The following is an 18,486-nucleotide window of genomic DNA, read 5'->3' as shown; positions in this document are numbered from 1 at the left end:
CAGGATCACCGGCAAGCATCAAGATGATGAAAAGAGAAGCAGCCAAAGACAGGCCGTTAGCTGCAGTTGGTTAGGGATCAGTGCTAATAACCACCAAGTCAAAAGGGTTAAGACTCCCGCAATCAACGTGGCCAGCCTTTTTCTGCTCTCGGAGGTCTGCTGTGATCTTCTGATAAAGTGATTTTTCCTTTTCCCCTACAATATAGTCCTGCCAGGACACACATGGCCAAAATAGCTCAGTTGGGAGAGCGTTAGACTGAAGATCTAAAGGTCCCTGGCTCGATCCCGGTTTCGGCAGATGTCTTCTGCCAGAGAAGAAAGGTCAAATAATCCCTCTAACAGAGGTCCTTGCTTTTGTAATGCATGTCTTGATATCAGGCTTGAAGCTTGTTTCCAGCTAGGGAATATATGTGTTCCATGGTGTAATGGTTAGCACTTTGGACTCTGAATCCAGCGATCCGAGTCAAATCTCGGTGGGACCTGTTTTGGTTGGAGAATTGACCAGAGAGCTCAAACTCTGAGAGCCATCTGACCATTTAAGCAGCGTCCTCCCTAAAATCCATCCACATGTTAGGCCCAGCCCCAGTTTTCAATCCATTCAGGAATCGCCTGTCATTTGTTTGCCTTTGACACTGTGTCAGCTGTTCAATTATTTCCATGTTAGTTTGAGTTCCTTCTTTGTCTTTAATTGCTTGTGTTTAACTACAATTTCCATGACAAAAACTCCTTTCTTTGGTCGTTGCTGTAGATGTTCTTTTCCTTTCTCTCTGCTCGGAAAGCCAAACGGGGGTTCTTGCAGAAGACCCCTTGGTCAGGGCAGCGCAGTGTCCACCGATCGTTCCATATCTCCTCTATGCTTGCCTCACATTGGCACTAAACCAACTTTATAGTTGGTGAATTAACTCAGAAGTTGTGCTTTAGATTTAAGACTCTTATCCATTCTTGTTTCTCAGTGAATATGTGTATGAATGATGATTTTTGTGTTACGTGGCTACCTTTGCATCTTCTCACCTCGTCTTGTCAGCCAGTTAGGTCCTGCCCCAAAATTTCAATCCATTGGGAGGCCATCTTGTTTGTTTTATTTGGCTTTGACACTGTCTCAGATCCGTTTTTACCTGCTCCATGGTAGTTCAAGGTCCTTCTTTTGCTGTCCCTGAAGCACTGAGTGCAGCCTGGACGTATGCCTCTTTAAAGGTATAGAGGTCCCAGCGTGAATTTTTCAAAATCAATTCCCAAACTTGAATTGAGAACTGATTCAAATGACAATTCATAATTATCATAATTAAAATTAGGTTTTCCTAAGCATCTAACTCTGTGAATTACAGGAAGACTTGGTGGCTCTCTGTGAGGATCGGGTGGCTCTGCGTGAGTCTCACGGGGCTCGTTGGTCTAGGGGTGTGATTCTCGCTTTGGGTGCGAGAGGTCCCGGTTCAAATCCCGGACGAGCCCTTAGAAAGGCTCACTTTTGAAGCGGTTTTGTTACCCAGGATCACCGGCAAGCATCAAGTTAGCAGAGAAGCAGCCAAAGACAGGCCGGTTAGCTCAGTTGGTTAGAGCGTGGTGCTAATAACGCCAAGGTCGCGGGTTCGACCCCCGTACGGGCCATCCTTTTGGTGCTCTCGGAGGTCTGCTGTGATCTTCTGATAAAGTGACGGATTCCCCCCCCTGATCATAGTCCCTCACGTTGTGGCCGAAATAGCTCAGTTGGGAGAGCGTTAGACTGAAGATCTAAAGGTCCCTGGCTCGATCCCGAGTTTCGCAGATGTCTTTTTGCCAGAGAAGAAAGGTCAACCGAATCCCTTAAGAGGTCCTTGCTTTTGTGGCCCTCTGAGCCAAGGCTTTTGTAGCTAGGGTTCCATGGTGTAATGGTTAGCACTTTGGACTCTGAATCCAGCGATCCGAAATCAAATCTCGGTGGGACCTGTTTTGGTTGGAGAATTGACAGAGAGCTCAAACTCTGAGAGCCATCTGACCATTTAAGCAGCGTCCTCCCTAAAATCCATCCACATGTTAGGCCCAGCCCCAGTTTTCAATCCATTCAGAGGCCGCCTGTCATTTGTTTGCCTTTGACACTGTGTCGAGCTGTTCAATTATTTCCATGTTAGTTTGAGTTCCTTCTTTGTCTTTAATTGCTTGTGTTTAACTACAATCATGACAAAAACTCCTTTCTTTGGTCGTTGTTGTAGATGTTCTTTTCCTTTCTCTCTGCTCGGGAGGTGCCAAACGGGGGTTCTTGCAGAAGACCCTTGGTCAGGGCAGCGCAGTGTCCACCGATCGTTCCATATCTCCTCTATGCTGCCTCCTTGGCACTGGCCACCATATAGTTGGTGAATTAACCGAAAAGTTGTGCTTTAGATTTAAGACTCTTCTTGGTCTTGTTTCTCAGTGAATATGAGCAAGATGATTTTTTGTGTTACGTAGGCTACCTTTGCATCTCTCACCTCGTGCAGCCAGTTAGGTCCAGCCCCAAATTTCAATCCATTGGGAGGCCATCTTTCATTTATTTGGCTTTGACACTGTCTCAAGAAGTTTTGTTGCCTCCCATGGTAGTTCAAGGTCCTTCTTTCTGTCCCTGAAGCACTGAGTGCAGCCTGATGCCTCTGGCTAGAGGTCCCGGTTCAAAAATCTCGGACGAGCCCGCCGTTGGTTTCTGTGCTACTTTTCCTAAGCATCTAACTCTGTGAATTACAGGAAGACTTGGCGGCTCTCTGTGAGCATCGGGTGGCTCTCTGCGTGAGTCTCACGTGGCTCGTTGGTCTAGGGGTGTGATTCTCGCTTTGGGTGCGAGAGGTCCCGGTTCAAATCCCGGACGAGCCCTTAGAAAGGCTCACTTTTGAAGCGGTTTTGTTACCCAGGATCACCGGCAAGCATCAAGTTGGCAGAGAAGCAGCCAAAGACAGGCTGGTTAGCTCAGTTGGTTAGAGCGTGGTGCTAATAACGCCAAGGTCGGGTTCGACTTCCGTGCACGGGCCAGCCTTTTCGTGCTCTCGGAGGTCTGCTGTGATCTTCTGATAAAGTGACGGAATCCCCGATCATAGTCCCTCACGTTGTGGCCGAAATAGCTCAGTTGGGAGAGCGTTAGACTGAAGATCTAAAGGTCCCTGGCTCGATCCCGGTTTCGCAGATGTCTTCTTGCCAGAGAAGAAAGGTCAACCGAATCCCTTAAGAGGTCCTTGCTTTTGTGGACCTCTGAGCCAAGCCTTTTGTAGCTAGGGTTCCATGGTGTAATGGTTAGCACTTTGGACTCTGAATCCAGCGATCCGAGTTCAAATCTCGTGGGACCTGTTTTGGTTGGAAAATTGACCAAGAGCTCAAACTCTGAGAGCCATCTGACCATTTAAGCAGCGTCCTCCCTAAAATCCATCCACATGTTAGGCCCAGCCCCAGTTTTCAATCCATTCAGTGGCCGCCTGTCATTTGTTTGCCTTTGACACTGTGTCGAGCTGTTCAATTATTTCCATGTTAGTTTGAGTTCCTTCTTTGTCTTTAATTGCTTGTGTTTAACTACAATCATGACAAAAACTCCTTTCTTTGGTCGTTGCTGTAGATGTTCTTTTCCTTTCTCTCTGCTCGGGGAGGTGCCAAACGGGGGTTCTTGCAGAAGACCCCTTGGTCAGGGCAGCGCAGTGTCCACCGATCGTTCCATATCTCCTCTATGCTGCCTCCTTGGCACTGGCCACCATATAGTTGGTGAATTAACCGAAAGTTATGCTTTAGATTTAAGGCTCTTCTTGGTCTTGTTTCTCAGTGAATATGAGCATGATGATTTTTGTGTTACGTAGGCTACCTTTGCATCTCTCACCTCGTGCAGCCAGTTAGGTCCAGCCCCAAATTTCAATCCATTGGGAGGCCATCTTTCATTTATTTGGCTTTGACACTGTCTCAAGGCGTTTTGTTTCCTCCCATGGTAGTTCAAGGTCCTTCTTTCTGTCCCTGAAGCACTGAGTGCAGCCTGATGCCTCTGGCTAGAGGTCCCGGGTTCAAAAATCCCAGACGAGCCCGCCGTTGGTTTCTGTGCTACTTTTCCTAAGCATCTAACTCTGTGAATTACAGGAAGACTTGGCGGCTCTCTGTGACTATCGGGTGGCTCTGCGTGAGTCTCACGTGGTTCGTTGGTCTAGGGGTATGATTCTCGCTTTGGGTGCGAGAGGTCCCGGGTTCAAATCCCGGACGAGCCCTTAGAAAGGCTCACTTTTGAAGCGGTTTTGTCACCCAGGATCACCGGCAAGCATCAAGTTGGCAAGCATCTAGTTGGCAGAAAAGCAGCCAAAGACAGGTCGGTTAGCTCAGTTGGTTAGAGCGTGGTGCTAATAACGCCAAGGTCGCGGGTTCGACCCCCGTACGGGCCAGCCTTTTGGTGCTCTCGGAGGTCTGCTGTGATCTTCTGATAAAGTGACGGAATCCCCCCCCCCGATCATAGTCCCTCACATTGTGGCGAAATAGCTCAGTTGGGAGAGCGTTAGACTGAAGATCTAAAGGTCCCTGGCTCGATCCCGGGTTTCGGCAGATGTCTTCTTGCCAGAGAAGAAAGATCAACCGAATCCCTTAAGAGGTCCTTGCTTTTGTGGCCCTCTGAGCCAAGGCTTTTGTAGCTAGGGTTCCATGGTGTAATGGTTAGCACTTTGGACTCTGAATCCAGCGATCCGAGTTCAAATCTCGGTGGGACCTGTTTTGGTTGGAAAATTGACCGAGATCTCAAACTCTGAGAGCCATCTGACCATTTAAGCAGCGTCCTCCCTGAAATCCATCCACATGTTAGGCCCAGCCCCAGTTTTCAATTCATTCAGTGGCCGCCTGTCATTTGTTTGCCTTTGACACTGTGTCGAGCTGTTCATTTATTTCCATGTTAGTTTTAGTTCCTTCTTTGTCTTTAATTGCTTGTGTTTAACTACAATCATGACAAAAACTCCTTTCTTTGGTCGTTGCTGTAGATGTTCTTTTCCTTTCTCTCTGCTCGGGAGGTGCCAAACGGGGGTTCTTGCAGAAGACCCCTTGGTCAGGGCAGCGCAGTGTCCACCGATCGTTCCATATCTCCTCTATGCTGCCTCCTTGGCACTGGCCACCATATAGTTGGTGAATTAACCGAAAAGTTGTGCTTTAGATTTAAGGCTCTTCTTGGTCTTGTTTCTCAGTGAATATGAGCATGATGATTTTTGTGTTACGTAGGCTACCTTTGCATCTCTCACCTCGTGCAGCCAGTTAGGTCCAGCCCCAAATTTCAATCCATTGGGAGGCCATCTTTCATTTATTTGGCTTTGACACTGTCTCAAGGCGTTTTGTTTCCTCCCATGGTAGTTCAAGGTCCTTCTTTCTGTCCCTGAAGCACTGAGTGCAGCCTGATGCCTCTGGCTAGAGGTCCCGGGTTCAAAAATCTCGGACGAGCCCGCCGTTGGTTTCTGTGCTACTTTTCCTAAGCATCTAACTCTGTGAATTACAGGAAGACTTGGCGGCTCTCTGTGAGCATCGGGTGGCTCTGCGTGAGTCTCACGTGGCTCGTTGGTCTAGGGGTATGATTCTCGCTTTGGGTGCGAGAGGTCCCGGTTCAAATCCCGACGAGCCCTTAGAAAGGCTCACTTTTGAAGCGGTTTTGTTACCCAGGATCACCGGCAAGCATCAAGTTGGCAGAGAAGCAGCCAAAGACAGGCCGGTTAGCTCAGTTGGTTAGAGCGTGGTGCTAATAACGCCAAGGTCGCGGGTTCGACCCCGTGCACGGGCCAGCCTTTTGGTGCTCTCGGAGGTCTGCTCTGATCTTCTGATAAAGTGACGGAATCCCCCCGATCATAGTCCCTCACGTTGTGGCAGAAATAGCTCAGTTGGGAGAGCGTTAGACTGAAGATCTAAAGGTCCTGGCTCGATCCCGGTTTCGGCAGATGTCTTCTTGCCAGAGAAGAAAGATCAACCGAATCCCTTAAGAGGTCCTTGCTTTTGTGGCCCTCTGAGCCAAGGCTTTTGTAGCTAGGGTTCCATGGTGTAATGGTTAGCACTTTGGACTCTGAATCCAGCGATCCGAGTTCAAATCTCGGTGGGACCTGTTTTGGTTGGAAAATTGACCGAGATCTCAAACTCTGAGAGCCATCTGACCATTTAAGCAGCGTCCTCCCTGAAATCCATCCACATGTTAGGCCCAGCCCCAGTTTTCAATTCATTCAGTGGCCGCCTGTCATTTGTTTGCCTTTGACACTGTGTCGAGCTGTTCATTTATTTCCATGTTAGTTTTAGTTCCTTCTTTGTCTTTAATTGCTTGTGTTTAACTACAATCATGACAAAAACTCCTTTCTTTGGTCGTTGCTGTAGATGTTCTTTTCCTTTCTCTCTGCTCGGGAGGTTCCAAACGGGGGTTCTTGCAGAAGACCCCTTGGTCAGGGCAGCGCAGTGTCCACCGATCGATCCATATCTCCTCTATGCTGCCTCCTTGGCACTGGCCACCATATAGTTGGTGAATTAACTTGGTCTTTAGATTTAAGGCTCTTCTTGGTCTTGTTTCTCAGTGAATATGAGCATGATGATTTTTGTGTTACGTAGGCTACCTTTGCATCTCTCACCTCGTGCAGCCAGTTAGGTCCAGCCCCAAATTTCAATCCATTGGGAGGCCATCTTTCATTTATTTGGCTTTGACACTGTCTCAAGAAGTTTTGTTGCCTCCCATGGTAGTTCAAGGTCCTTCTTTCTGTCCCTGAAGCACTGAGTGCAGCCTGATGCCTCTGGCTAGAGGACCCGGTTCAAAAATCTCGGACGAGCCCGCCGTTGGTTTCTGTGCTACTTTTCCTAAGCATCTAACTCTGTGAATTACAGGAAGACTTGGCGGCTCTCTGTGAGCATCGGGTGGCTCTGCGTGAGTTTCATGTGGCTCGTTGGTCTAGGGGTATGATTCTCGCTTTGGGTGCGAGAGGTCCCGGGTTCAAATCCCGGACGAGCCCTTAGAATGGTTCAATTTTGAAGCGGTTTTGTTACCCAGGATCACCGGCAAGCATCAAGTTGGCAGAGAAGCAGCCAAAGAGAGGCCGGTTAGCTCAGTTGGTTAGAGCGTTCTGGTTAGCTAATAGGCGCCAAACTGGTCATGGGTTCGACCCGTGGCCATCCTTTGGTGCTCTCGGAGGTCTGCTGTGATCTTCTGATAAAGTGACGGAACAACAAAGGATCACCCAGGAGGCTCACGATGTGGCAGAAATAGCTCAGTTGGCAGATCTTAGGTTGAAGATCTAAAGATCCCTGGGTGATCCGGGTTTGGGAGATGTGCTTCTTGCTGTAGAGAAAGGTCAACCAATCCTAAGAGGTCCTTGCTTTTGTGGCCCTCTGAGCCAAGGCTTTTTTAGCTAGGGTTCCATGGTGTAATGGTTAGCACTTTGGACTCTGAATCCAGCGATCCGGAGTTCAAATCTCGGTGGGACCTGTTTTAATTGGAGAATTGACCTGAGAGCTCAAACTCTGAGAGCCATCTGACCATTTAAAATGTGCTCCTAAAATCCATCCACATTTAAGCCCAGCCCCAGTTTGTGCAAAACCATTCAGAGGCCGCCTGTCATTTGTTTGCCTTTGACACTGTGTCGAGCTGTTCAATTATTTCCATGTTAGTTTGAGTTCCTTCTTTGTCTTTAATTGCTTGTGTTTAACTACAATCATGACAAAAACTCCTTTCTTTGGTCGTTGCTGTAGATGTTCTTTTGCTTTCTCTCTGCTCGGGAGGTGCCAAACGGGGAGCTTGCAGAAGACCCCTTGGTCAGGGCAGCGCAGTGTCCACCGATCGTTCCATATCTCCTCTATGCTGCCTCTATGCTGATTTAAGGCTCTTCTTGGTCTTGTTTCTCAGTGAATATGAGCATGTTGATTTTTGTGTTACGTAGGTTACCTTTGCATCTCTCACCTCGTGCAGCCAGTTAGGTCCATCCCCAAATTTCAATCCATTGGGTGTGGTTTCATTTATTTGGCTTTGACACTGTCTCAAGGCGTTTTGTTTTACTCCCATGGTAGTTCAATGTCCTTCTTTCTGTCCCTGAAGCACTGAGTGCAGCCTGATGCCTCTGGCTCTGGACCCGGTTCAAAAATCCCGACGAGCCCTCCGTTGGTTTCTGTGCTACTTTTTCTAAGCATTTAAAAGCTGTGTGAATTACAGGAAGACTTGGCGGCTCTCTGTGAGCATCGGGTGGCTCTGCGTGAGTCTCAAATATCTGGTCTAGAAAGTATGATTCTAATACATGCGAGAGGTCATGTTCAATCCCGGACAGCCCTTAGAAAGGCTCACTTTTGAACCGGTTTTTCCTCACCCAGGATCACTTGGTTGCATTAAGTTGGCAGAGAATTGTTTTAAAGACATGCCATTGTTATTTAGCAAAAAAATTCACAATATTGTTCTGAGATTAGGTGAGGCCCATGTACAAACTGGTTCATGGGTTTACAACGATCGCCGCCTATTAGCAAATCATTGAAAGTTTTGAGACTTGGGCACAATTATTTGGCATGTTGTGCTTCTAAAAGATTTTCTACATTTTCACTTTGACTGGTAGACAACAAAGGAGCACCCAGGAGGCTATATAGGCAGGTTGGTATTCCACATCTTAGGTTGACAGTAGACTTTGAGGGATTGGGAACGTGCTTTTAGCTGTAAAGCAGGGGTTCCCAATCCTACTCCTGGTGATCGACTCTCTTGCAAAGTTCAGCTCCAAGTCTAATTAAACACACCTGAAGTAACTAATTAAGGTCATCAGGATCGCTTGGAAATTAAAGGCAGGTGTGTTTGATTAGAGTTGAGCTGAATTTTGCTGGAGCAGGATTGGGCACACCTGCTCTAAAATGTGCAGAAAGTTTGCACAAACTTTAAAGCCCACAGAAGTCAACTGTGCAAAACCATCTTAGAGGAGTGCTGTTTCAGAATGGAAATCCGTTTGTGCTGCGTTCAAAGTTTAAGACTATATTTTCAGGGATCATTTCTATAGTTTTTTGCTTGGAAATGTGTTTTGAAAGCGTTTGTCTCCCAACCCACGATGATGAGTTGTGATGCTCCTTTCTGAGAATGAATCAAAGATGGAGCTGTGGCTTTGGTTGCAGGCTCTGTTGTTGATGAACGTTCTTTATTGCTTATAGCAATATAGACGAAAGGGGTGTGGTCCGAGTGGAGTTGCTATGATTTGTGTTAAAATTTATATTGATTGTAAATGAAGTTTAAGAATTTAAGGTTTCTTCCCAATGGTGTGGTTTAGTTACTTTGAAAAACACAACTCAAAACCAAGCACAGGTTTAGTTGCAAGTTAGATGTGATAAAATGTGTTTAAGCAGATAAGTGAATTAAACCATTTGTCTGACAAAGTGATTAGTGTGAGAACTTTGTGGGTTGTTGATGCCAGTTGTTCAGAGTGTTTAAAAGCAAGTGAAAGACAGCTCCGACGTGTCAAGAAAACACCTTTTGAAAACCAGTGGCAAATATCTGGTTGAAAGTGCATTCTAATACATGCCATTCATGTAATAGCATTTAATAATAAGTGTGTACATAATGTTTTTTTTTCCTCTTGTGGAGATCTTGGTTGCTGAGTACAATAAAAATTGTTTTATGTCAAATGTGCCATTGAAATCTGAGCAAAAAAATTCACAATATTGTTCTGAGATTAGGTGAGGCCCATGTACAAACTGGTTCATGGGTTTACAACGATCGCCGCCTATTAGCAAATCATTGAAAGTTTTGAGACTTGAGCACAATTATTTGGCATGTTGTGCTTCTAAAAGATTTTCTACATTTTCACTTTGACTGGTAGACAACAAAGGAGCACCCAGGAGGCTATATAGGCAGGTTGGTATTCCACATCTTAGGTTGACAGTAGACTTTGAGGGGATTGGGAACGTGCTTTTAGCTGTAAAGCAGGGGTTCCCAATCCTACTCCTGGTGATCGACTCTCTTGCAAAGTTCAGCTCCAAGTCTAATTAAACACACCTGAAGTAACTAATTAAGGTCATCAGGATCGCTTGGAAATTAAAGGCAGGTGTGTTTGATTAGAGTTGGAGCTGAATTTTGCTGGAGCAGGATTGGGCACACCTGCTCTAAAATGTGCAGAAAGTTTGCACAAACTTTAAAGCCCACAGAAGTCAACTGTGCAAAACCATCTTAGAGGAGTGCTGTTTCAGAATGGAAATCCGTTTGTGCTGCGTTCAAAGTTTAAGACTATATTTTCAGGATCATTTCTATAGTTTTTGCTTGGAAATGTGTTTTGAAAGCGTTTGTCTCCCAACCCACGATGATGAGTTGTGATGCTCCTTTCTGAGAGTGAATCAAAGATGGAGCTGTGGCTTTGGTTGCAGGCTCTGTTGTTGATGAACGTTCTTTATTGCTTATAGCAATATAGATGAAAGGGGTGTGGTCCGAGTGGAGTTGCTATGATTTGTGTTAAAATTTATATTGATTGTAAATGAAGTTTAAGAATTTAAGGTTTCTTCCCAATGGTGTGGTTTAGTTACTTTGAAAAACACAACTCAAAACCAAGCACAGGTTTAGTTGCAAGTTAGATGTGATAAAATGTGTTTAAGCAGATAAGTGAATTAAACCATTTGTCTGACAAAGTGATTAGTGTGAGAACTTTGTGGGTTGTTGATGCCAGTTGTTCAGAGTGTTTAAAAGCAAGTGAAAGACAGCTCCGACGTGTCAAGAAAACACCTTTTGAAAACCAGTGGCAAATATCTGGTTGAAAGTGCATTCTAATACATGCCATTCATGTAATAGCATTTAATAATAAGTGTGTACATAATGTTTTTTTTTCCTCTTGTGGAGATCTTGGTTGCTGAGTACAATAAAAACTGTTTTATGTCAAATGTGCCATTGAAATCTGAGCAAAAAATTCACAATATTGTTCTGAGATTAGGTGAGGCCCATGTACAAACTGGTTCATGGGTTTACAACGATCGCCGCCTATTAGCAAATCATTGAAAGTTTTGAGACTTGAGCACAATTATTTGGCATGTTGTGCTTCTAAAAGATTTTCTACATTTTCACTTTGACTGGTAGACAACAAAGGAGCACCCAGGAGGCTATATAGGCAGGTTGGTATTCCACATCTTAGGTTGACAGTAGACTTTGAGGGGATTGGGAACGTGCTTTTAGCTGTAAAGCAGGGGTTCCCAATCCTACTCCTGGTGATCGACTCTCTTGCAAAGTTCAGCTCCAAGTCTAATTAAACACACCTGAAGTAACTAATTAAGGTCATCAGGATCGCTTGGAAATTAAAGGCAGGTGTGTTTGATTAGAGTTGGAGCTGAATTTTGCTGGAGCAGGATTGGGCACACCTGCTCTAAAATGTGCAGAAAGTTTGCACAAACTTTAAAGCCCACAGAAGTCAACTGTGCAAAACCATCTTAGAGGAGTGCTGTTTCAGAATGGAAATCCGTTTGTGCTGCATTCTAAGTTTAAGACTATATTTTCAGGATCATTTCTATAGTTTTTGCTTGGAAATGTGTTTTGAAAGCGTTTGTCTCCCAACCCACGATGATGAGTTGTGATGCTCCTTTCTGAGAGTGAATCAAAGATAGAGCTGTGGCTTTGGTTGCAGGCTCTGTTGTTGATGAACGTTCTTTATTGCTTATAGCAATATAGACGAAAGGGTGTGGTCCGAGTGGAGTTGCTATGATTTGTGTTAAAATTTATATTGATTGTAAATGAAGTTTAAGAATTTAAGGTTTCTTCCCAATGGTGTGGTTTAGTTACTTTGAAAAACACAACTCAAAACCAAGCACAGGTTTAGTTGCAAGTTAGATGTGATAAAATTGTTTTTAAGCAGATAAGTGAATTAAACCATTTGTCTGACAAAGTGATTAGTGTGAGAACTTTGTGGGTTGTTGATGCCAGTTGTTCAGAGTGTTTAAAAGCAAGTGAAAGACAGCTCCGACGTGTCAAGAAAACACCTTTTGAAAACCAGTGGCAAATATCTGGTTGAAAGTGCATTCTAATACATGCCATTCATGTAATAGCATTTAATAATAAGTGTGTACATAATGTTTTTTTTCCTCTTGTGGAGATCTTGGTTGCTGAGTACAATAAAAATTGTTTTATGTCAAATGTGCCATTGAAATCTGAGCAAAAAAATTCACAATATTGTTCTGAGATTAGGTGAGGCCCATGTACAAACTGGTTCATGGGTTTACAACGATCGCCGCCTATTAGCAAATCATTGAAAGTTTTGAGACTTGAGCACAATTATTTGGCATGTTGTGCTTCTAAAAGATTTTCTACATTTTCACTTTGACTGGTAGACAACAAAGGAGCACCCAGGAGGCTATATAGGCAGGTTGGTATTCCACATCTTAGGTTGACAGTAGACTTTGAGGGGATTGGGAACGTGCTTTTAGCTGTAAAGCAGGGGTTCCCAATCCCTACTCCTGGTGATCGACTCTCTTGCAAAGTTCAGCTCCAAGTCTAATTAAACACACCTGAAGTAACTAATTAAGGTCATCAGGATCGCTTGGAAATTAAAGGCAGGTGTGTTTGATTAGAGTTGGAGCTGAATTTTGCTGGAGCAGGATTGGGCACACCTGCTCTAAAATGTGCAGAAAGTTTGCACAAACTTTAAAGCCCACAGAAGTCAACTGTGCAAAACCATCTTAGAGGAGTGCTGTTTCAGAATGGAAATCCGTTTGTGCTGCATTCAAAGTTTAAGACTATATTTTCAGGGATCATTTCTATAGTTTTTGCTTGGAAATGTGTTTTGAAAGCGTTTGTCTCCCAACCCACGATGATGAGTTGTGATGCTCCTTTCTGAGAGTGAATCAAAGATGGAGCTGTGGCTTTGGTTGCAGGCTCTGTTGTTGATGAACGTTCTTTATTGCTTATAGCAATATAGATGAAAGGGTGTGTGGTCCGAGTGGAGTTGCTATGATTTGTGTTAAAATTTATATTGATTGTAAATGAAGTTTAAGAATTTAAGGTTTCTTCCCAATGGTGTGGTTTAGTTACTTTGAAAAACACAACTCAAAACCAAGCACAGGTTTAGTTGCAAGTTAGATGTGATAAAATGTGTTTTTAAGCAGATAAGTGAATTAAACCATTTGTCTGACAAAGTGATTAGTGTGAGAACTTTGTGGGTTGTTGATGCCAGTTGTTCAGAGTGTTTAAAAGCAAGTGAAAGACAGCTCCGACGTGTCAAGAAAACACCTTTTGAAAACCAGTGGCAAATATCTGGTTGAAAGTGCATTCTAATACATGCCATTCATGTAATAGCATTTAATAATAAGTGTGTACATAATGTTTTTTTCCTCTTGTGGAGATCTTGGTTGCTGAGTACAATAAAATTGTTTTATGTCAAATGTGCCATTGAAATCTGAGCAAAAAAATTCACAATATTGTTCTGAGATTAGGTGAGGCCCATGTACAAACTGGTTCATGGGTTTACAACGATCGCCGCCTATTAGCAAATCATTGAAAGTTTTGAGACTTGAGCACAATTATTTGGCATGTTGTGCTTCTAAAAGATTTTCTACATTTTCACTTTGACTGGTAGACAACAAAGGAGCACCCAGGAGGCTATATAGGCAGGTTGGTATTCCACATCTTAGGTTGACAGTAGACTTTGAGGGGATTGGGAACGTGCTTTTAGCTGTAAAGCAGGGGTTCCCAATCCTACTCCTGGTGATCGACTCTCTTGCAAAAGTTCAGCTCCAAGTCTAATTAAACACACCTGAAGTAACTAATTAAGGTCATCAGGATCGCTTGGAAATTAAAGGCAGGTGTGTTTGATTAGAGTTGGAGCTGAATTTTGCTGGAGCAGGATTGGGCACACCTGCTCTAAAATGTGCAGAAAGTTTGCACAAACTTTAAAGCCCACAGAAGTCAACTGTGCAAAACCATCTTAGAGGAGTGCTGTTTCAGAATGGAAATCCGTTTGTGCTGCGTTCAAAGTTTAAGACTATATTTTCAGGATCATTTCTATAGTTTTTGCTTGGAAATGTGTTTTGAAAGCGTTTGTCTCCCAACCCACGATGATGAGTTGTGATGCTCCTTTCTGAGAGTGAATCAAAGATGGAGCTGTGGCTTTGGTTGCAGGCTCTGTTGTTGATGAACGTTCTTTATTGCTTATAGCAATATAGATGAAAGGGGTGTGGTCCGAGTGGAGTTGCTATGATTTGTGTTAAAATTTATATTGATTGTAAATGAAGTTTAAGAATTTAAGGTTTCTTCCCAATGGTGTGGTTTAGTTACTTTGAAAAACACAACTCAAAACCAAGCACAGGTTTAGTTGCAAGTTAGATGTGATAAAATTGTTTTTAAGCAGATAAGTGAATTAAACCATTTGTCTGACAAAGTGATTAGTGTGAGAACTTTGTGGGTTGTTGATGCCAGTTGTTCAGAGTGTTTAAAAGCAAGTGAAAGACAGCTCCGACGTGTCAAGAAAACACCTTTTGAAAACCAGTGGCAAATATCTGGTTGAAAGTGCATTCTAATACATGCCATTCATGTAATAGCATTTAATAATAAGTGTGTACATAATGTTTTTTTTTTTCCTCTTGTGGAGATCTTGGTTGCTGAGTACAATAAAAATTGTTTTATGTCAAATGTGCCATTGAAATCTGAGCAAAAAAATTCACAATATTGTTCTGAGATTAGGTGAGGCCCATGTACAAACTGGTTCATGGGTTTACAACGATCGCCGCCTATTAGCAAATCATTGAAAGTTTTGAGACTTGAGCACAATTATTTGGCATGTTGTGCTTCTAAAAGATTTTCTACATTTTCACTTTGACTGGTAGACAACAAAGGAGCACCCAGGAGGCTATATAGGCAGGTTGGTATTCCACATCTTAGGTTGACAGTAGACTTTGAGGGGATTGGGAACGTGCTTTTAGCTGTAAAGCAGGGGTTCCCAATCCTACTCCTGGTGATCGACTCTCTTGCAAAGTTCAGCTCCAAGTCTAATTAAACACACCTGAAGTAACTAATTAAGGTCATCAGGATCGCTTGGAAATTAAAGGCAGGTGTGTTTGATTAGAGTTGGAGCTGAATTTTGCTGGAGCAGGATTGGGCACACCTGCTCTAAAATGTGCAGAAAGTTTGCACAAACTTTAAAGCCCACAGAAGTCAACTGTGCAAAACCATCTTAGAGGAGTGCTGTTTCAGAATGGAAATCCGTTTGTGCTGCATTCTAAGTTTAAGACTATATTTTCAGGGATCATTTCTATAGTTTTTGCTTGGAAATGTGTTTTGAAAGCGTTTGTCTCCCAACCCACGATGATGAGTTGTGATGCTCCTTTCTGAGAGTGAATCAAAGATGGAGCTGTGGCTTTGGTTGCAGGCTCTGTTGTTGATGAACGTTCTTTATTGCTTATAGCAATATAGATGAAAGGGGTGTGGTCCGAGTGGAGTTGCTATGATTTGTGTTAAAATTTATATTGATTGTAAATGAAGTTTAAGAATTTAAGGTTTCTTCCCAATGGTGTGGTTTAGTTACTTTGAAAAACACAACTCAAAACCAAGCACAGGTTTAGTTGCAAGTTAGATGTGATAAAATTGTTTTTAAGCAGATAAGTGAATTAAACCATTTGTCTGACAAAGTGATTAGTGTGAGAACTTTGTGGGTTGTTGATGCCAGTTGTTCAGAGTGTTTAAAAGCAAGTGAAAGACAGCTCCGACGTGTCAAGAAAACACCTTTTGAAAACCAGTGGCAAATATCTGGTTGAAAGTGCATTCTAATACATGCCATTCATGTAATAGCATTTAATAATAAGTGTGTACATAATGTTTTTTTTTCCTCTTGTGGAGATCTTGGTTGCTGAGTACAATAAAAATTGTTTTATGTCAAATGTGCCATTGAAATCTGAGCAAAAAAATTCACAATATTGTTCTGAGATTAGGTGAGGCCCATGTACAAACTGGTTCATGGGTTTACAACGATCGCCGCCTATTAGCAAATCATTGAAAGTTTTGAGACTTGAGCACAATTATTTGGCATGTTGTGCTTCTAAAAGATTTTCTACATTTTCACTTTGACTGGTAGACAACAAAGGAGCACCCAGGAGGCTATATAGGCAGGTTGGTATTCCACATCTTAGGTTGACAGTAGACTTTGAGGGATTGGGAACGTGCTTTTAGCTGTAAAGCAGGGGTTCCCAATCCTACTCCTGGTGATCGACTCTCTTGCAAAGTTCAGCTCCAAGTCTAATTAAACACACCTGAAGTAACTAATTAAGGTCATCAGGATCGCTTGGAAATTAAAGGCAGGTGTGTTTGATTAGAGTTGGAGCTGAATTTTGCTGGAGCAGGATTGGGCACACCTGCTCTAAAATGTGCAGAAAGTTTGCACAAACTTTAAAGCCCACAGAAGTCAACTGTGCAAAACCATCTTAGAGGAGTGCTGTTTCAGAATGGAAATCCGTTTGTGCTGCATTCTAAGTTTAAGACTATATTTTCAGGATCATTTCTATAGTTTTTTGCTTGGAAATGTGTTTTGAAAGCGTTTGTCTCCCAACCCACGATGATGAGTTGTGATGCTCCTTTCTGAGAGTGAATCAAAGATGGAGCTGTGGCTTTGGTTGCAGGCTCTGTTGTTGATGAACGTTCTTTATTGCTTATAGCAATATAGACGAAAGGGGTGTGGTCTGAGTGGAGTTGCTATGATTTGTGTTAAAATTTATATTGATTGTAAATGAAGTTTAAGAATTTAAGGTTTCTTCCCAATGGTGTGGTTTAGTTACTTTGAAAAACACAACTCAAAACCAAGCACAGGTTTAGTTGCAAGTTAGATGTGATAAAATTGTTTTTAAGCAGATAAGTGAATTAAACCATTTGTCTGACAAAGTGATTAGTGTGATAACTTTGTGGGTTGTTGATGCCAGTTGTTCAGAGTGTTTAAAAGCAAGTGAAAGACAGCTCCGACGTGTCAAGAAAACACCTTTTGAAAACCAGTGGCAAATATCTGGTTGAAAGTGCATTCTATTACATGCCATTCATGTAATAGCATTTAATAATAAGTGTGTACATAATGTTTTTTTCCTCTTGTGGAGATCTTGGTTGCTGAGTACAATAAAATTGTTTTATGTCAAATGTGCCATTGAAATCTGAGCAAAAAAATTCACAATATTGTTCTGAGATTAGGTGAGGCCCATGTACAAACTGGTTCATGGGTTTACAACGATCGCCGCCTATTAGCATTATTCAAATCATTGAAAGTTTTGAGACTTGAGCACAATTATTTGGCATGTTGTGCTTCTAAAAGATTTTCTACATTTTCACTTTGACTGGTAGACAACAAAGGAGCACCCAGGAGGCTATATAGGCAGGTTGGTATTCCACATCTTAGGTTGACAGTAGACTTTGAGGGGATTGGGAACGTGCTTTTAGCTGTAAAGCAGGGGTTCCCAATCCTACTCCTGGTGATCGACTCTCTTGGCAAAGTTCAGCTCCAAGTCTAATTAAACACACCTGAAGTAACTAATTAAGGTCATCAGGATCGCTTGGAAATTAAAGGCAGGTGTGTTTGATTAGAGTTGAGCTGAATTTTGCTGGAGCAGGATTGGGCACACCTGCTCTAAAATGTGCAGAAAGTTTGCACAAACTTTAAAGCCCACAGAAGTCAACTGTGCAAAACCATCTTAGAGGAGTGCTGTTTCAGAATGGAAATCCGTTTGTGCTGCATTCTAAGTTTAAGACTATATTTTCAGGGATCATTTCTATAGTTTTTTGCTTGGAAATGTGTTTTGAAAGCGTTTGTCTCCCAACCCACGATGATGAGTTGTGATGCTCCTTTCTGAGAGTGAATCAAAGATGGAGCTGTGGCTTTGGTTGCAGGCTCTGTTGTTGATGAACGTTCTTTATTGCTTATAGCAATATAGACGAAAGGGGTGTGGTCTGAGTGGAGTTGCTATGATTTGTGTTAAAATTTATATTGATTGTAAATGAAGTTTAAGAATTCAAGGTTTCTTCCCAATGGTGTGGTTAAGTTACTTTGAAAAACACAACTCAAAACCAAGCACAGGTTTAGTTGCAAGTTAGATGTGATAAAATTGTTTTTAAGCAGATAAGTGAATTAAACCATTTGTCTGACAAAGTGATTAGTGTGATAACTTTGTGGGTTGTTGATGCCAGTTGTTCAGAGTGTTTAAAAGCAAGTGAAAGACAGCTCCGACGTGTCAAGAAAACACCTTTTGAAAACCAGTGGCAAATATCTGGTTGAAAGTGCAATCTATTACATGCCATTCATGTAATAGCATTTAATAATAAGTGTGTACATAATGTTTTTTTTTCCTCTTGTGGAGATCTTGGTTGCTGAGTACAATAAAAATTGTTTTATGTCAAATGTGCCATTGAAATCTGAGCAAAAAAATTCACAATATTGTTCTGAGATTAGGTGAGGCCCATGTACAAACTGGTTCATGGGTTTACAACGATCGCCGCCTATTAGCAAATCATTGAAAGTTTTGAGACTTGAGCACAATTATTTGGCATGTTGTGCTTCTAAAAGATTTTCTACATTTTCACTTTGACTGGTAGACAACAAAGGAGCACCCAGGAGGCTATATAGGCAG

The 18,486-nt window shown here is 42.7% G+C and overlaps 18 non-coding genes across 18 annotated transcripts; all 18 read left to right on the top strand.

The window, feature by feature from the left end:
- Positions 1 to 225: 225 nt before the first annotated feature.
- Positions 226 to 297, top strand: trnaf-gaa. Its single transcript has one exon. It is a non-coding gene; the product is annotated as a tRNA-Phe (tRNA).
- Positions 298 to 1,531: 1,234 nt separating this feature from the next.
- On the top strand, positions 1,532 to 1,605 carry trnai-aau. Its single transcript has one exon. It is a non-coding gene; the product is annotated as a tRNA-Ile (tRNA).
- A 2,501-nt stretch (positions 1,606 to 4,106) lies between these two features.
- Positions 4,107 to 4,178, top strand: trnap-ugg. Its single transcript has one exon. It is a non-coding gene; the product is annotated as a tRNA-Pro (tRNA).
- A 97-nt stretch (positions 4,179 to 4,275) lies between these two features.
- On the top strand, positions 4,276 to 4,349 carry trnai-aau. Its single transcript has one exon. It is a non-coding gene; the product is annotated as a tRNA-Ile (tRNA).
- An 84-nt stretch (positions 4,350 to 4,433) lies between these two features.
- On the top strand, positions 4,434 to 4,506 carry trnaf-gaa. The gene has a single exon. It is a non-coding gene; the product is annotated as a tRNA-Phe (tRNA).
- A 90-nt stretch (positions 4,507 to 4,596) lies between these two features.
- Positions 4,597 to 4,668, top strand: trnaq-cug. The gene has a single exon. It is a non-coding gene; the product is annotated as a tRNA-Gln (tRNA).
- A 974-nt stretch (positions 4,669 to 5,642) lies between these two features.
- On the top strand, positions 5,643 to 5,717 carry trnai-aau. The gene has a single exon. It is a non-coding gene; the product is annotated as a tRNA-Ile (tRNA).
- A 242-nt stretch (positions 5,718 to 5,959) lies between these two features.
- trnaq-cug lies at positions 5,960 to 6,031 on the top strand. The gene has a single exon. It is a non-coding gene; the product is annotated as a tRNA-Gln (tRNA).
- An 814-nt stretch (positions 6,032 to 6,845) lies between these two features.
- Positions 6,846 to 6,917, top strand: trnap-ugg. Its single transcript has one exon. It is a non-coding gene; the product is annotated as a tRNA-Pro (tRNA).
- Positions 6,918 to 7,317: 400 nt separating this feature from the next.
- trnaq-cug lies at positions 7,318 to 7,390 on the top strand. Its single transcript has one exon. It is a non-coding gene; the product is annotated as a tRNA-Gln (tRNA).
- A 1,509-nt stretch (positions 7,391 to 8,899) lies between these two features.
- Positions 8,900 to 9,111, top strand: LOC122325657. The gene has a single exon (XR_006247393.1). It is a non-coding gene; the product is annotated as a small nucleolar RNA U3 (small nucleolar RNA).
- A 1,032-nt stretch (positions 9,112 to 10,143) lies between these two features.
- On the top strand, positions 10,144 to 10,353 carry LOC122325638. The gene has a single exon (XR_006247376.1). It is a non-coding gene; the product is annotated as a small nucleolar RNA U3 (small nucleolar RNA).
- A 1,031-nt stretch (positions 10,354 to 11,384) lies between these two features.
- On the top strand, positions 11,385 to 11,593 carry LOC122325661. The gene has a single exon (XR_006247397.1). It is a non-coding gene; the product is annotated as a small nucleolar RNA U3 (small nucleolar RNA).
- A 1,033-nt stretch (positions 11,594 to 12,626) lies between these two features.
- LOC122325663 lies at positions 12,627 to 12,838 on the top strand. The gene has a single exon (XR_006247399.1). It is a non-coding gene; the product is annotated as a small nucleolar RNA U3 (small nucleolar RNA).
- A 1,032-nt stretch (positions 12,839 to 13,870) lies between these two features.
- LOC122325637 lies at positions 13,871 to 14,080 on the top strand. The gene has a single exon (XR_006247375.1). It is a non-coding gene; the product is annotated as a small nucleolar RNA U3 (small nucleolar RNA).
- A 1,035-nt stretch (positions 14,081 to 15,115) lies between these two features.
- On the top strand, positions 15,116 to 15,326 carry LOC122325648. The gene has a single exon (XR_006247385.1). It is a non-coding gene; the product is annotated as a small nucleolar RNA U3 (small nucleolar RNA).
- A 1,032-nt stretch (positions 15,327 to 16,358) lies between these two features.
- LOC122325659 lies at positions 16,359 to 16,569 on the top strand. Its single transcript, XR_006247395.1, has one exon. It is a non-coding gene; the product is annotated as a small nucleolar RNA U3 (small nucleolar RNA).
- A 1,037-nt stretch (positions 16,570 to 17,606) lies between these two features.
- LOC122325619 lies at positions 17,607 to 17,818 on the top strand. Its single transcript, XR_006247358.1, has one exon. It is a non-coding gene; the product is annotated as a small nucleolar RNA U3 (small nucleolar RNA).
- Positions 17,819 to 18,486: the final 668 nt, after the last annotated feature.

This window comes from Puntigrus tetrazona, chromosome 20 (genome assembly GCF_018831695.1).
Source record: "Puntigrus tetrazona isolate hp1 chromosome 20, ASM1883169v1, whole genome shotgun sequence".
Lineage (NCBI taxonomy): Eukaryota > Metazoa > Chordata > Actinopteri > Cypriniformes > Cyprinidae > Puntigrus > Puntigrus tetrazona.
Note: the sequence above shows the minus strand (reverse complement) of the source record. Positions and strands in the feature narration are given on the sequence as shown.